Source organism: Malaya genurostris, chromosome 1, assembly GCF_030247185.1.
Source record: "Malaya genurostris strain Urasoe2022 chromosome 1, Malgen_1.1, whole genome shotgun sequence".
Taxonomy (NCBI): Eukaryota; Metazoa; Arthropoda; class Insecta; order Diptera; family Culicidae; genus Malaya; species Malaya genurostris.
Window position 1 is genome coordinate 79,848,384 of NC_080570.1, and position 17,049 is coordinate 79,865,432.

General features: G+C 38.9%; 1 protein-coding gene across 5 annotated transcripts in view; it reads right to left on the reverse strand.

Annotated features, from left to right (window-relative positions):
* The window catches only part of LOC131440594 (beta-galactosidase-like), a 33,081-nt gene that overhangs the window by 2,316 nt on the left and 13,716 nt on the right, over positions 1 to 17,049 (reverse strand). The window lies entirely within an intron of this gene.

Consider the following 17,049-nt stretch of genomic DNA (forward strand, 5'->3'; position numbering starts at 1 on the left):
GTTCAATGACAATGGCAACTCCCCCTCCTCTGGTAGTTGTCCTGTCGAGCCTGTGAATTTTGCAATTGGAAATAAAAATGGAAATTTCAGGTCTAAGATGAGTTTCAGTTAAAACAGCAATATCGGCATATTTGAAGAAAGTCGGACAATTCAGCAGTTTTGCTCCTGAGTGAGCAAGCATTCCAATTTACTACAACCAACTCATTATATTGCATACTCGATGATGAATTTGCCTAAGGCGTTGATTTGAGTCACCAGAGTCATCCTGTGCTTGTGGTGGATTATTGCCCCATCCAGGGATTTTGGAGGAAGAATATTTTGTGATCCAGCGGCTGGATCTTTTGGATTGCTGTGAGGAAGTGGCGGCAAATTTGGAATATCTCTCTTCGGTGGGAGCCGTGGGAAGTTAGTTTCATCCTTCTGTGGAACATTCTTGCACGTTGATTGTTTACGGGACGCCTGTTGTCGAATTTTTGTGAACTCAACACGTTTGGGACACGATTTGCTAGTTCACACATTCTACTGCGATGTCATCTAGTAGGCAATCGTTGGTATTTTGGAATTCGGTACATTTCCCGCACCGACTTTTCATGTGACAATTCCTTGCTCCATGGTCGTAGTTCAAACAGTTCGTGCACTGTGTGACATCCCGATGTACAGGTTTATACTTTTGCTATTCGATGATTATTTGTGATCGATTTTCGATCACGTTTTCTTTTTCATAACGTTCAGTAGAAGATATGTACCTGATTACCTCAAAATCGTCGTCCTTGCGCGAAAAACCCAAGCGAAAGTATAATTTTCCGCGTTGTTTTCAAAGTTTGAGAAAACTTGATTTTTGAGTTGTTTGTGGTTATCTCACACTGTTCAAAATATTATCCTAAGTTCCTGATCATATTTTTGATGAAATAGTGAAAGAATTATGTTGCTCCCGTTAAGGTAGCGCTTCGCCGTGGTCACGGGAGCTCGCTGCCTATCCCGGGGTTTCACGCACTTTACCCAAAATTGTGAGAAAACGGGGAAGAAAACGGAAATTCCAAGAACATACGATTCTAGATAATTAATTTTTCTATCGATTCGTATATAAATTGTGCCTGATAAACATATTTATCGAAAGATTTCGTGCGAGTTATAAAAATAAATGAGTTTTTCCTTATTCTTTCGCACGCACACAATGTCAACGCATGCATTGGGGTGTGCAAAATGCTACATGCGGTAGACGCTAACAACATTTCTTTTGTTTTCGTTGTCCGTTCTCTCTGCGTAAACGTTGAATATAGATGAGTAGAATATGTAATTAAGTGTTACTACTTTGTAAAATAATTTCTATTCATGTTTCAGTAGAACCAGAAATCAGTAATGATTTTCATCGCTACTAGCTTTGACGCTTTGTTGAAAACGTAGCACATCCCTACATATGCGAGTTGTTTATAGCGAGAAAAGGAAAAAAGAAAACCAAATTTTAACAAAACTCGCACGAAATCTCGCGAAAGAAAAGCTTTCTAACTGATATTTTTCGCCAAATGCATAGTAAAATCATTTACCTACAATCGTATGTTTTTGATTTTTCGTGAATCGGGTTAGTATTTTAGAAATTTGCAATTTAGGGTGAAATTTCGGCGACAAAGCAAGAGGAAGCAGTAAGTTGTCTCGCTTCGACCTGACCACGGCGAAGCACTACCTTAATACAATTCGAGATATTCACGATTAAAGACTGTCCCAGAAAGTATGGACGCACTTTGATGTCGCTGTAAATAATTCACAAGTGTTAGATATTCAAATATTATTCGATATACTGATAATATTAGACTACAACAACAGAATATTATTCTTAACATTTGCTACTTGGCCATTATAGACTAGCTGGCGCACCTTCTTGCGAACGTTCCTCATTAAATTCCGTACATACTTCTTGAAGACAAGTTTTGACACTGTTTTCCATTCTTTTTCGAACCGTTGAATGGTTTCGGCTGCCGAGACATGTTTCCTAAGATGTGCCTTTGTTAATGCCCAAAACTCCTCAATTGGTCGAAGTTAAGGGCAATTTGGAAGATTCATGTCTTTTGAGACGAAAGTCACATTTTTGGTAGTATAGCATTCTACCGTTGATTTCGAGTAGTAGCAAGATCTAGCCAGAAGACAACAGGATTCTTGTAGCTTCGAATCATGGATAGAAGTCGTTTCTGTAAACATTCCTTAATGTATATTTCGCTGTTCATTGAAGCAGTGGTGATGAAGAGTTTCGAAATCTTACCGCAGGTACAAATTGCTTGCCAGACCATAGTTTTCTTACCAAATTTTTCGACTTCAATCGAAGTCTCGGACTAGTTTAACATTTGCCCTTCTCGCACCGTATAATATTGTGGTCCCGGCAAGGATTTGTAAGTAGTTTCACATAGGTTTCGTCGTCCATGATTATGCAGTTCAAATATCCAGCTTTCGAACCTTCGGCCTGATCGATGCTTCTTGTTTCGGACTACGTTTTGGTTGTTTCTGCTTCTTATAGGTTCGAAGATTCAAACGTTCTGTAGCACGAAGAACATTTGACTTCGAAGTGCCAACTTTTCTGGCCACATCTCGAACTTTGCTCGAACGCCTTCAGTATACGTTTATCCAACTGAGGGTTAGCTGGACCTTTTTTCGTCCCGTTTTCGGTTTATCCTCACCGAACTTCCTGATTGCATTTCGCACGGTTTTTTCACTTACTCCTTCCATTTTTGCTATCTTTCTCAGTGACAGTCCGCGTTCTGTGCACCATTTGTACACAATTTTTCGACGTTGCTCTGCTGAAAGTTCACGCATTGCGAAACAAACTAATGAAAACGAATAAACAACTGCACAAGTGGTTAGAGAAGTGTGTAAACAACAGGACAAAAAAATTGACAAATTCTGAACCATTGCGCAATGGCAGCGGTTTTTGGTTGCGTCCATACTTTCTGGGACAGTCTTCAAGTTCTCTCGATTCTTCCATATGGCTAATTTTGGCGCCCCACAGTAAAGTAAGTAAAGTAAAGTAACAACAAAGCGCGAGTTTTGTACATTCTCCTATATACAATTTCAGAATCCAAGCGATTAGTATTTGGTTGTTTGTTGTTGTATTTTGCTTGTTTTTGGCTAGAGGATCGTAGCCTCATATCCGCCACTGCTACGCGATTAGAGTAAATTTAGCAGCTGGAAGTTTTATATGGGCGATCTAAAATAGAACTCAAATTGAAACAAATGTATCTCCAGTCGTTCTAGTTTTATTTATTCGAACAGTTCTACTGTCAAATCGAAAACTGGAATACACTGCCGTTCTAATTTTTGTATTCTTGAAACATCAGGGCATGTTCAGGAGCGTTCTAGTTCTAGATGCATAATTTAAGTCAGTTTTAAAATTCTAATCAAGAATTTATAACAAAATAAACTGGCAGCCCCAGCAGTGTTTTATCTGTGTTTCAAATATAGAAAAAATATAACGGCAGCGTATACCAGTTTTAAATTTGACAGTAGAACTGTTCGAATAAATAAAACTAAAACGGCTTGCTGGGGATACGTTTGTTTCAGTTTCAGTAATATTATAGACCACCCATATGAATGTTGCAGTTGCTGAATTTGCTCTTAGTAAAACGCTGCTAGGGCTGCTAGTTTTTCTTGTTATAATCACAGACTAACAGACAGGACACTCAAATTAGATTCTTCAATCATTTTAACGGTCATTTTGAATATTCCTTTATTTGGGACAGTACTCACATGTGTCATGATGGCGCCACGTTACCCTATCAAAAACATCCTGTCTGTCATCTAGACCGTGTTTATTTTTTCATTTACCAACAGAGTTGCCATTCATACAGAATTACCTGTAATGTATTGATTTGTATACGTCCATGCGAATTTCATGCAGGATACAGATTTAATACATATTGCCAAAACTATATACATAATTTTGCCTTCTTCTCATCCTCCAACGCAATACAAAATCGAACCCGCTTTGTTTCAATATTTACTTGCTTCTGGTCTGCCGCCACTTAATTTCGGGTGAAAACTACCACCACAATAAAAAATAGTCTAAATGAACAACGTTGAGTCAAATAAATGGTTACCTTCCAACATCGCGAAAAAGTTAAATATATTATCAACATAATCCAATAATTTATTGTGACGATTTATTTTCAAATATTTTGATGAAATCAGGCATCCCTGCAAGCAGCTGATCGGTGTTGACAAACGAGGGGAAACCAACTAGTGAAAAAAACTTTTACATAACACAAGGGGTGTACAGATAGTAAATAGTTCGCGCAGTACAATATAGGTGGAACTAGTGCATCACGAAAAATTATTTATATTAGAAATTACTCATACTGTCATGTCTGTTAGTCTGTGTTATAATTTCCAGATTTAAATTTCAAAACTGACATAATTATGCATTTGCTCTTAGTAAAACGCTGCAGGGGCTGTCAGTTTTTCTTGTTATAAAATTCAAATTTAAATTTTTTAACTGGCATAAATCATGCATCTAGAACTAGAACACTACTGAATATGCCCTAAGAGCAAATTCAGCAGCTGCAAGATTCATATGGGTGGTCTATAATGTAAATGAAACTGAAACAAACGTATCCCCAGCAATCCGTTTTAGTTTTATTTATTCGACCAGTTCTACTGTCAAATTTAAAACTGGTATACATTGCCGTTCTATTTTTTCTATATTTGAAACACAGATAAAACACTGCTGGGGCTGCCAGTTTATTTTGTTATAATTTCTAGATTTAAATTTTAAAACTGACATAAATTATGCATCTAGAACTAGAACACTCCTGAATATGCCCTAAGTGTTTCAAAAATACACAAATCGATTGGCAGTGTATACCAGTTTGAAAGACAGAAGAACTGTTCGGATAAATGAAACTAGAACGGCTAGCTGGGGATACGTTTGTTTCAATTTTAGTTCTATTATAGATCGCCCATATAAAACTTCCAGCTGGTGTACTTTGTTCTAAGAATTTTCGATACACATGCGTTAACTCATTTAAAAAATATTCATGGTGCAAAAAAGCGTCAATTGCATTCAATTCAATTATTTACATGATTCATTCCATTTTTGTTTTTAGTGTTGCACCAGTATAATGTAGCACTGACTATACTCGCTCCAATTCGTGTAATCGTTTAATCAAGGCATCCTTTTCTACTCTACACCGGTGTAGTGCCAACGTTGAAAACGAAAACGCAATTAATTATTGTTATTAACAAATCATTTGCTTCTAAACTACTTGTCTTGCGTTCGGGAGAAAAAGAACGTTCAAACTTATTCTTTAAGCAATGAATCGATTCAATCGAAGATTTTGTATATTTTCGTCGAATTTTGTTTATAATACTATCAAAGATAAATTCAATATTACAATGTTCTACACGAATCAACGAATAATAGTAGACCAGTTACCAGTGAACTCAGTAATAGAGGCCCTTAATACCAGTATCACTACACGGTGAAAACCAAGTGAAGTGATTGCGACCCTTATTATCGGTATCACTTCACGGTGAAAATCGATTGAAGTGAATTTAGGTCCTTACTAAAGAAGTCGCTTCAGAGACAAAAGTAATTACTTGGATGAACTTGATGTCATTATGAACATCACGCCACCAACATTCTGTCGAAAAAATTAGTTTTTTCCACTACACTGATCACTTCACTATGCGCGATACTGGTAATAGGGAAAATCAAGTGAAATGACATGTAAGTGAAGTGAATGTGAAAGTGGAAGTTAGAACGGTAATAAGGACCTGAATGTATCGGTAAATACAGCTATATCGATTTCTAACCATCTAATTAGGTTATATGATTATTGTTTGGCTCAATAATGGTAGCTAAGGAGTTATGCTAAAAGATGCTTTATTGTGTTTAGCCACATTTAATGAAAAAGAAGTACCTATTGTTACATACATAACACAAATTTGTACTGAATCCATTCGCTAGTGACTGCTTTGCTCGTAAATGTACACACTCAAAAAATTGAATTTTACAGGTAACTTAATCCCTCATACGATGTAATTCATAAAGACCTAATTTGTCAAATGACGAAAAATCTCATTTGTAATGACTTAATGTTAGATGAGCTTCAATTTTACTGGTTTCGACTGTAACTTGCGTTCTGCTAGCAGGTGCGACTGTATGAATTTAAATGCACCTTTTACCAGCCAAGCAGATGTATGCTTCTGTGGCTCGGTCGATTAACAGACGTAGTTGCGATCCAATGATTCTTGGTTCAAGTTGCGACGGTTGCTCTGAGTATTCTTTTTTTTTTTTTTAATTCAATGAATTTCATGTATGGAGTTTTAGACACGATATTAAATGTTCTTCCACGTAAATTTGCGTGAGCTGCGACGCATCTAATAAGATGTAAAATCACAGGGTTTTTTTAAGTGTGTAGGTACCAGCATACACTCGAAACTGTCGACAAATCAATCTATTTCAAGCGTACAATGCACAGTGGTCCGAACCGTGAAATTAGTGTGACAAAAATATTTCCACTATTAAATAATAGTTTTCTGTAGTTGGTGTCTTCACAAAAGTTGTTTGTGATTAAATGGGGCTTCTTTTGATGAAAAATTTTACCAGGGTAGTCCTAATTTAGATTGAAATCTGAAATCTAACTTTCTTAATTGAACTCAAAAACGATTTTGTTGTACAATAAAGTTGTAGGAAATTTTATTTTGAGCAACTTTGCTAAAAAAGAAACCTCTCTAGCTTTTCATTTGAACGAGTTACATCAATTTTCCCGAATAAAAGTAGGGTGGCTCCTGAAAATTCACTTTTTTGTTCTAACTTTTTTGTTAAACGTTCTACGGAAAAGTTGTCTTCAAAAGAGTTGTTGTACTAATCATTTTCCACAATTTTGTACAACCAAGCTTTTTCATATGAGCTACCAGTAAAAAGTTATGATTATTTTTTCATCAAAAACTTGTCAAGCTTCAAATATCAATATTCATCAGATGCCAGATCGATAAAAATGTATCCTATGCGGTTCCTGAAAGGTCATAATATAAGTAAAAATTTAAGGAAAAATTGGAAAAGTGTTATTTTTTTTAACTTATTTAAATTAGTTTTAAAAATACCTTCAAAAAATTCAAAAACATTGCATAACTCTTAAACGCCTCAACGTATCAACATACTTCCTTCGGCAAAATGATAGTATCAAATTAGTTCTACGAGTGTTCCATACATTGTCTATTCGAGAAATGAGAAGCACAAAAAATACAGCCGAAAATAAATTTGTTGTAGGTCAAAGCTCTTCCTGAAACCCAAGAAAATCATTAGTTTGTTAAAATGAGTAGAATGTATTCATTCGAACCAAAACTCATTTTGCGTCGTTTTCCGACTTTTACAGGCTATTCGGTACACAAGTGGATGAGAAAGAAGAGCCAGTGTCATAGGCGTCTCGGAACGATGTGGATAAAAATATTTGCATTTTACTTTTACTTACACCAACTTGTTGGAATGGTTGGCGAGATTATGAAAATTTCTGTTCATAGATTTATCATGGCCAACTAATTCGAAATAACCATATTACACAGTATCTCTAATCCTCAGTTGCTCAAACTCAATTGAAATAGTTATTATGGTAATAAATAATTAAAATTGTTCTGCCATCCATTTTCGGCTGCAGTTTTTGTGTGTCTCATTTCTCGGAAAGACAATGTATGGAACACTTGTAGAACTAATTTGATACTATTATTCTGCTGAAGGAAGTATGTTGATACGTTAATGCGTTTAAGAGTTATGCAATATTTTTGAGTTTTTTAAGGTATTTTTAAAACTAATTTAAATAAGTTAAAAAATAACACCCTCCTAATTTTCTCTTAAATTTTTACTTATATTATGACCTTTCAGGAACCGCATAGAATACATTTTTATCGATCTGGCATCTAATGAATATTGATATTTGAAGCTTGACTAGTTTTTGATGAAAAAATAATCATAACTTTTTACTGGTAGTCATATGAAAAAGCTTGGTTGTACAAAATTGTACATAATGATTAGTACAACAACTCTTTTGAAGACAATTTTTCCGTAGAACGTTTCACAAAAATGTTAGAACAAAAAAGTGAATTTTCAGGAGCCACCCTACTTTTATTCGGGAAAATTTATATAACTCGATCAAATGAAAAGCTAGAGAGGTGCTTTTTCAGCAATGTTGCTCAAAATAAAATTTCCTACAACTTTATTGTACAACAAAATCATTTTTGAGTTCAATTAAGAAAGTTAGATTTCAGATTTCAATCTAAATGAGGACCACCCTAGTAAAATTTTTCATCAAAAGAAGCGCTATTTGATTACAAACAACTTTTGTGAAGACACCAACTACAAAAAACTAATATTTAATAGAGAAAATATTTTTGTCACGCTAATTTCACGTTTCGGACCATAGTGCAATGTTAAAGTAATAGTAAGCTATTCCTCTAAAACATGGATAACAAACTAAACATGAAACGGATAAAAGATATTTCTTCGATATTTAACAAACATTGTGCTGGAGCTTATGGAATACATCTGATAAAGGAGATACAAACCACTAACCCATCGAAAAAAGGTTTAGGTTACTAACTATTAATACTACTGGCCCTTATTACGGTTCTCACTTCCACTTTAACATTCACTTCACTTACATGTCACTTCACTTGATTTTCCCTATTACCATTAACACGCATAGTGAAGTGATCAGTGTAGTGGAAAAAAAACTAATATTTTCGACAGAATGTTGGTGGCGTGATGTTCATAATGACATCAAGTTTATCCAAATATTTACTTTAGTCTTTGAAGCGACTTCCGTGCTAAGGACCTAAATACACTTCACTCGATGCTCACCGTGAAGTGATACCGATAATAAGGGTCACAATCACTTCACTTGGTTTTCACCGTGTAGTGATATCGGTAATAATGGCCACTATGTACAAGGTGACACTTTAATGTCGATACCATCTCTTGCCACTGAATGATATAGCTCTAGTAGTATTATGATTTACGCCGATGAAATGAGTTCCTTCAGCATGACACATAGTTAACGCTCGTATTCGTACTGTATTTTACAGTATTGTACTGTATTTTCGACTCAAATACTGTGTACTATTTTTTACCCTCAAATCTACTGTATTTTAATTTGTACTGTATTTTTACACTGAAATGTACTGTATTTGTTACTGCTGGGCACACTGCATAAAACTACCGAATTAGGCCGGATACACATTCACAGTGTAAAGGCGAGAAAAGCCGAACGGAGAGAAACTGAAACGGAAACATATCACGGTGTGGTTTGACGGTGACCTCGTCTCCAATTAAATAATATTGAATTTATTGAACCTAGTGCTAGTGAGTTTATTATTCTATTAAAAATCGTGAGTATAAATAACAATGAACTTAAAGTACTTACAAATAATTAGGAAATAGAATTTCAGTACTAGAATAAGATTGAAGGTTGAAGCCAACATCAGTTAGAATTCGTAGTTACGATTGAATGCGTTGACGGTTAGATTGAGCCGTAAGAATTACCGTAATATAAGACACCGAAAGTGTAAGATAATTTAGAAATTTCGAATGTTGTGAATTAACGAGAATATATTTACAGTTTAAAGCTGCTTTATACGGATTTGCTGCTACAGACCCGGTGTTTTTATTTATTTGCTCTCTACCTTAACACAACTTTAAAACTTTCGGTATGAGTGACGAAAGAGGTTCTGGTGCGACGGATCCGAAGGATGTTTCTCAACAAACACCGGACCTAAACAGAACGGGAGCATGTGTTGGTTGTACGCGCCCCGATTCATATGATAATTTTGTACAATGTGACCAGTGCGATGGCTGGTGGCACATGAGATGTGCAGGTGTAACTGATTCCATAGCGGAGCAGCCTTGGACGTGTCGTTCATGTATGCCACAAAGTATGGTTTCATCTAGCAGCAGATCTGCGCGTGTAGCTTTACGATTGAAACAGCTAGAGGAAGAACGCGCAATTCAGCAACGTGAACTGGAAGCCGAAAAAAGAGCTTTAGAGCAGGAGCGGAAGGCTATGGAAGAAAAATACAAATTACTGGCAGAGCAACTAGTTGAATCGTTCGACAGTGGGAGCCATCTAAGCCGAGTGAGCCAGCGCAGTAAGCAGCGACGTGTCCAACACTGGGTCGAGGAACAAGAGATGGGAAATGCGACCGATAGATCAGATGTTGCGGTATATGGCGGAAGTGACTTGTCTGATCATATTGATAGCGATCAACGGTTGCCTGGTGAACAACGTTTAGGCAGTCAGCTAGGGAATAAAAAAATTACCGATTCATCGCCAATGAAGAGGGACACCGGCGTAATTCTTAGACCAGTTATAGGTAATCTACCACCACTCGAAAAGTTCAAAGGTGACTCTTCTCCCTCTTTATCCCCCACACTGCCACCAGGTAAGCCAACTATATCTAATAGTAGCCCCGTTCAACCGAATGGGAATCTTTTGAATAATTCCACAAGGCAACTAGAGTCATTAAGCCTTACCCGTGATTGTCAGTTTCCCGCATGTGTTGCCTCCCCCTTACAGTGGGAAAGAAATGATGCGAATATCGCTCACGGAGCAATACCTTGTCAACATGTCAATAATAATCAAATAAATGTACCTTCTCATAATGCGACAAACCGAATGCCTGAACAAGCACCGACACCCTCGCAGTTAGCTGCACGTCAGATAATGCCCCGTGATTTGCCTCCCTTCACCGGTGATCCCGCTGACTGGCCGATCTTTATTAGTGCGTTTACGAACACAACCGTCGCGTGTGGTTATTCTCGTGTTGAAAATCTATCAAGATTGCAGCGGTGTTTGAAAGGTGCTGCCTACGAAGCTGTCAGAAGCCGTCTTCTCTTGCCGGAGTTAGTACCACAAGTAATTAGTACATTGCAAATCCTCTTCGGGCGTCCAGAATTGTTAATCAACGTGCTGTTAGATAAGGTTCGGTCAACTCCAGCGCCTAAAGCAGAGAAACTCGAGACACTCATGGAGTTTGGGATAGCGGTGCAGAGCCTGTGTGACCATCTTCAAGCAGCAGGACTACAATCTCATTTGACGAATCCGTATCTGCTGATGGAGTTAGTGGAAAAATTACCAGCCCATGTTAAAATGGAATGGGCCAACGTGATGCAGCGCAATCCAGATGCGGATTTAAAGGTCTTTAGGGACTTTATGAACCGAGTGGTGATTTCAGCAAGCAAAGTGACTCTATACACTGGAGGAGCTAGCAAAAGCGGATCTGATGATAGAGGAAAAGCGAAGGTTAGAGGATCAATTCATACTCATGTCAACAGACCAGAATCTACGAACATAGATGAGAGGAAGTGTTTTGTTTGCGATGTTATTGGGCATCGTGTGCGAGACTGCGATACATTCAAATCGCTCACGGTTGAGAATCGATGGAGGACTGCACAAAACTACGGCCTATGTCGTAGCTGTCTAAACGCGCATGGTCGCAGAAGTTGTCGCAGCGCTAACCAGTGTGGAATAGGTGGTTGTACCTTTCGCCACCATCCTTTATTACATTCCGACCCCAGTACCCAGTCGTCTAGTGGAACGATATCACGTGATGCAGAATCAACGGGAACCCACACGCATCGTTCGGTGAATCAATCGTTACTCCTTCGTATACTGCCAGTGACACTTTATGGACCGCGGAAGACCGTTAAAACATTTGCCTTTCTCGACGATGGATCGCAGCTTACACTCGTAGAGGAACAGTTAGCAAACGAATTAGGTGTAAGCGGTAGTAATGTTCCTCTTTGTCTAACATGGACGGGTAATGTCTCCAGAACCGAACTAGACTCGAAACAATTGCAGTTAACAGTGTCGAATGATAAAAGCGGAAGACGGCTGCGATTGAACGATGTTCGCACGGTCAAAAGGTTAGCCATGCCCGGTCAAACGTTGAGAATAGACGACCTGGAGCACAGTTTTCATCATCTGAAAGGCCTTCCTATCACTGAGTACGAAAATGCTGTTCCACGTTTGCTGATTGGTGTCAACAATTTGCATCTTACCGTTCCGTTGAAAACAAAAGAAGGTCGAGCTAATGAACCGATCGCAGTGAAAACTCGATTAGGATGGTGTGTGTATGGAGGGCGTAGTTGTACATCAACGCAGGCACTGAATTTTCACGCATGTGAGTGCAACTTTGACCATAAGGTACAAGAATTAGTAAAAAACTATTTCACACTCGAGGATGTCGGAGTAAAGCATTTAAACGAAGTTGTCTCCGTAGAAGACAGGAGGGCACAACAAATTTTGCAGCAAACCACCGTACGAGTTGGGGATAGGTTTGAAACTGGATTACTGTGGAAGTATGACCATGTTGAGTTTCCCGAAAGCTACGGAATGGCACTACGTAGACTGGAATGTCTAGAGCGTCGGATGGCAAAAAATCCGTCTCTTAGAGAAAATTTAAATCGACAAATCGCGGAGTACCAGCAGAAGGGGTATGCCCATATAATTACTGATGAGGAGTTTAGTAATGCAAATACTAAGCGAGTCTGGTATCTGCCTCTAGGGGCAGTGGTGAATCCAAAGAAACCAGAAAAGGTACGGTTAATTTGGGATGCAGCAGCCACAGTCAACGGAATCTCGCTTAACTCCATGCTTCTTAAGGGACCGGATCAGTTAGCTTCCTTAACCGGCGTTCTATTTCGGTTCCGTCAATTTGCCGTAGCACTCTCAGCAGACATCAAGGAGATGTTCCATCAAATAAGGATACGTAAAGCTGATCAAAATTCACAGCGTTTTCTGTGGCGTGAAGATCCTTCGAGCCCACCTCTGATATTTGTCATGGAGGTTGCAACATTTGGATCTACATGCTCCCCCGCGTCAGCACAGTATATTAAAAATCGAAATGCGGCTGAGTTTGCGAACGTGTGTCCAAAAGCTATTAAGGATATTATCGACAACACGTACGTTGATGACTATTTGACTAGTTACGGATCAGAAGAAGAAGCAACAGAAATAGCGTCACATGTGAAGGCGATTCAGCTTAGAGCCGGCTTTATACTGCGTAATTGGCAGTCTAATTGTTCATCCGTAGTCCAGCATCTAGGAGAGCAGTCGGAAGGAAATCGTAAACACTTGTTCATAGACAAAAGTCAACAATATGAACGAGTTCTGGGAATGCTTTGGCTTACAGACGAAGACGTACTTAGTTTCTGTACACGCTTGAAGGATGACGTTCAGCAAATCATATGTGGTGATACTTGTCCTACTAAAAGGCAGATCCTGCGATGCCTAATGAGTTTCTTCGATCCGCTGGGATTACTTAGCTTCCTTCTGGTACACGGCAAAATATTACTGCAAGATGTTTGGCGTGCTGGAATTCAGTGGGATCAATGCGTGAATAAAGAGCACTGGGAGCACTGGCGTAGATGGACCGCTTTGCTGCAACGAATATCATATCTAAACATACCTCGTTGCTACTTCCCGACTGCCACTTCGAAACACTATTACAAAGCTCAGTTACACATATTTGTAGATGCGAGCGAAGCCGCATATGCGGCGGTTGCTTATTTCCGCATAATTGAGCCGAATGGCACGTTTCGGTGTACTCTGGTAACCGCGAAGACGAAGGTTGCACCATTGAAAACCTTGTCGATACCGCGACTGGAATTGCAAGCGGCCGTGCTAGGAATACGATTGATGCGTTCAGTAATAGATAATCATACTATATCGGTAAACGAGCGTTACTTGTGGTCGGATTCATCCACAGTTCTGGGATGGCTTAGAACTGATCCTCGAAAATATTCGCAATTCGTAGCTTGTAGAATTGGCGAAATATTGATGGCAACAGAAGTGAATGATTGGCGATGGGTACCATCGAAACTGAACCCTGCGGATTTGGCTACAAAATGGGGCAATAGTCCATCCCTCGACGTTGAAGGAATATGGTTCAAGGGACCTGCGTTTCTACTGTTATCTGCAGATGAATGGCCGAAACTGAAGGTGTCTCGGCACGTTATCGAGGAAGAGTTACGTTCTTGCTATGTACACCGAGAAATTGTACCTACACCTATAATCAAGTGTGATAGATTCTCAAAATGGGAAAGGATGCTTAGAGCTATCGCGTACGTGCACCGTTATCTTTACAACGTGAAGCAAAGAATCTACGGCAGAGAGACGGAAATCGGGCATCTTACACAAGATGAATTGCGCAAGGCGGAAAATACCTTGATTCGGTTCGCACAGTATCAAGAATTCAAGTTGGAGTTGTTAGCACTGCTTCACAACCTTACCGCGCCAGAAACGAAAAAGAAAGAATTAGCCAAAAACAGTCCACTATATCGTTTGACACCGCTCATTGACCCAGAAGGCGTTCTTCGAATAGATGGGAGAATTGGAGCTGCCGAATGTGTGAATCCGTGTACAAAGTTTCCAGCCATTCTACCTAGAAAGCATAGAGTGACGATACTGATTGTAGAAGCATGTCACCGTAAATTTAATCATGCTAACTCGGAAACAGTGGTGAACGAGATACGACAGAATTATTACGTACCGCGTTTGCGAGCACTTATCCGGAAGATTGCGTATCATTGCACAGTTTGCAAGTTTCGACGAGCGTTACCTCGTATTCCACGGATGGCCCCGTTGCCTCCAGCTCGATTAGCCGTTTATGCTAGGCCGTTTACTTACGTCGGATTGGACCTGTTTGGCCCTCTAGCTGTGAAGATAGGACGAAGTACTGCTAAACGTTGGGTAGCCCTATTTACCTGTCTTACTGTGAGAGCAGTTCACTGTGAGGTAGTTCACTGTCTTTCTTCGGATGCCTGTATTAAAGCAATCCGTCGGTTTGTATGCCGTCGTGGTGCTCCAGCTGAAATATACACGGATAATGGGACCAACTTCCAGGGTGCTGAACGAATATTGATGCTGGAAATTCAGCGAAATGCTTCTGCAACCTTCACCAGCACGATAACTAAATGGTACTTTATACCTCCATCATCTCCCCACATGGGTGGAGCATGGGAACGCATGGTGCGTTCGGTAAAACAGGCGATGATGGGTGCGTACAACTTCGATCGAAAGCTAGATGATGAATCTCTTCTTACATTCGTCGCAGAAGCCGAGAGTATCGTCAACAGCCGGCCGTTAACATATCTTCCTCTCGATACAGAAGAAAGCGAAGCCTTAACTCCCAACCACTTCATACTAGGATGCTCAAATGGTGCTAAATCGAATGCTGTAACACCCACGAATAATGTCGAAGCGGTGAAGAGTTCATGGCACATGATTAAGCATGAGCTAGACTGTTTCTGGAAGCGATGGATCAGGGAAATGTTACCGACGCTGACAAAAAGAACTAAGTGGTTCGGTGAAGAGAAGGCAATAGCAACTGGAGACTTGGTACTGGTCATAGACGATGGGAGGAGAAATAATTGGATCAGGGGACGTGTGTTGGAAGTCGTATTCGGGAGCGATGGGCGTGTCAGGCAAGCCGTTGTGAAAACTACAAGGGGCTTACTGCGTAGATCTATAGCTAAACTTGCTGTTCTGGAAGTTATGAATGATGGTAAAACTGGAACCGGTGGCCAGTGTTACGGGGGGGAGGATGTTACTGCTGGGCACACTGCATAAAACTACCGAATTAGGCCGGATACACATTCACAGTGTAAAGGCGAGAAAAGCCGAACGGAGAGAAACTGAAACGGAAACATATCACGGTGTGGTTTGACGGTGACCTCGTCTCCAATTAAATAATATTGAATTTATTGAACCTAGTGCTAGTGAGTTTATTATTCTATTAAAAATCGTGAGTATAAATAACAATGAACTTAAAGTACTTACAAATAATTAGGAAATAGAATTTCAGTACTAGAATAAGATTGAAGGTTGAAGCCAACATCAGTTAGAATTCGTAGTTACGATTGAATGCGTTGACGGTTAGATTGAGCCGTAAGAATTACCGTAATATAAGACACCGAAAGTGTAAGATAATTTAGAAATTTCGAATGTTGTGAATTAACGAGAATATATTTACAGTTTAAAGCTGCTTTATACGGATTTGCTGCTACAGACCCGGTGTTTTTATTTATTTGCTCTCTACCTTAACAGTATTTTTCACACTAAATTTTAAACAGAATTTTAAATCTTCAACGCATCGAATTTTGATCTGTGGCAGTACAAGAACAGTAACAACACGTAGCGAATGTGAATGAGAACACAACAACAATACACACAAATTTTTTCATTATTAATTCTTGTTCAGAGCGCGTCACAACAATCAAGCGAAACTTTAATGATTAAAAAAAAGAAAAATGTCTCAACCAAAAAGAAAATATACTCTAAATCAAAATCATTATCAAAAACATCCGCTTCTCAAAAAATGTTAGTATTACTTTCGCACATTTTTTAGTTTTTAACGAATTTTAAAATGCACTGAAAAGGAAATAAAAAATAATTGAGTTTATGAACTTGCTTTGAACGATTTGTTTAGTCTTGTTTATACGTAAAGCCGTATTGAGTAAGTTTTACATGATATGCGAACACAACTGTGTGATGAAAACCGCGAAAAAGCAACCGCAGAGACGGTACTCGAACTCGAAAATAGCTCCTATCCTCTTAAATCGTTTTGCCAGCTATTCTGCATGTGAAACATACAAAAAAACGAAAACGCGTTTTCTAAGTGTTCTAATTTTAATCTATCATCCTATGTGTTTTATCAAGTATGGCTGGACCCTTCTCGTAACCTCTGGCTGTTTTTTAGATTTCCGTTTTTATTGTGAAACAGCAGTTACATTTTCACAGTTATGTGCACCTTGTATAAATTTGGGAGTTAAAAAATAAGCTTTTTTCCCCTTCAAATTATCAAAAATTACATTTTATCCAAAACAAAACAAACAAATAATCAAATCTACGGTTTTTGGGATTATTACGTCAAATTTTCCACGCGGTTTTTTTTGCACGGTTTCCGCAATTAACACGGTTTTCTTTTACACGGATTTTTTTAACACGGTACGTAACCCCCGTGCAAAAAGAGACCTTAGTGTACAGCACTTTTTCTCCAGCACTATTCTGCGGG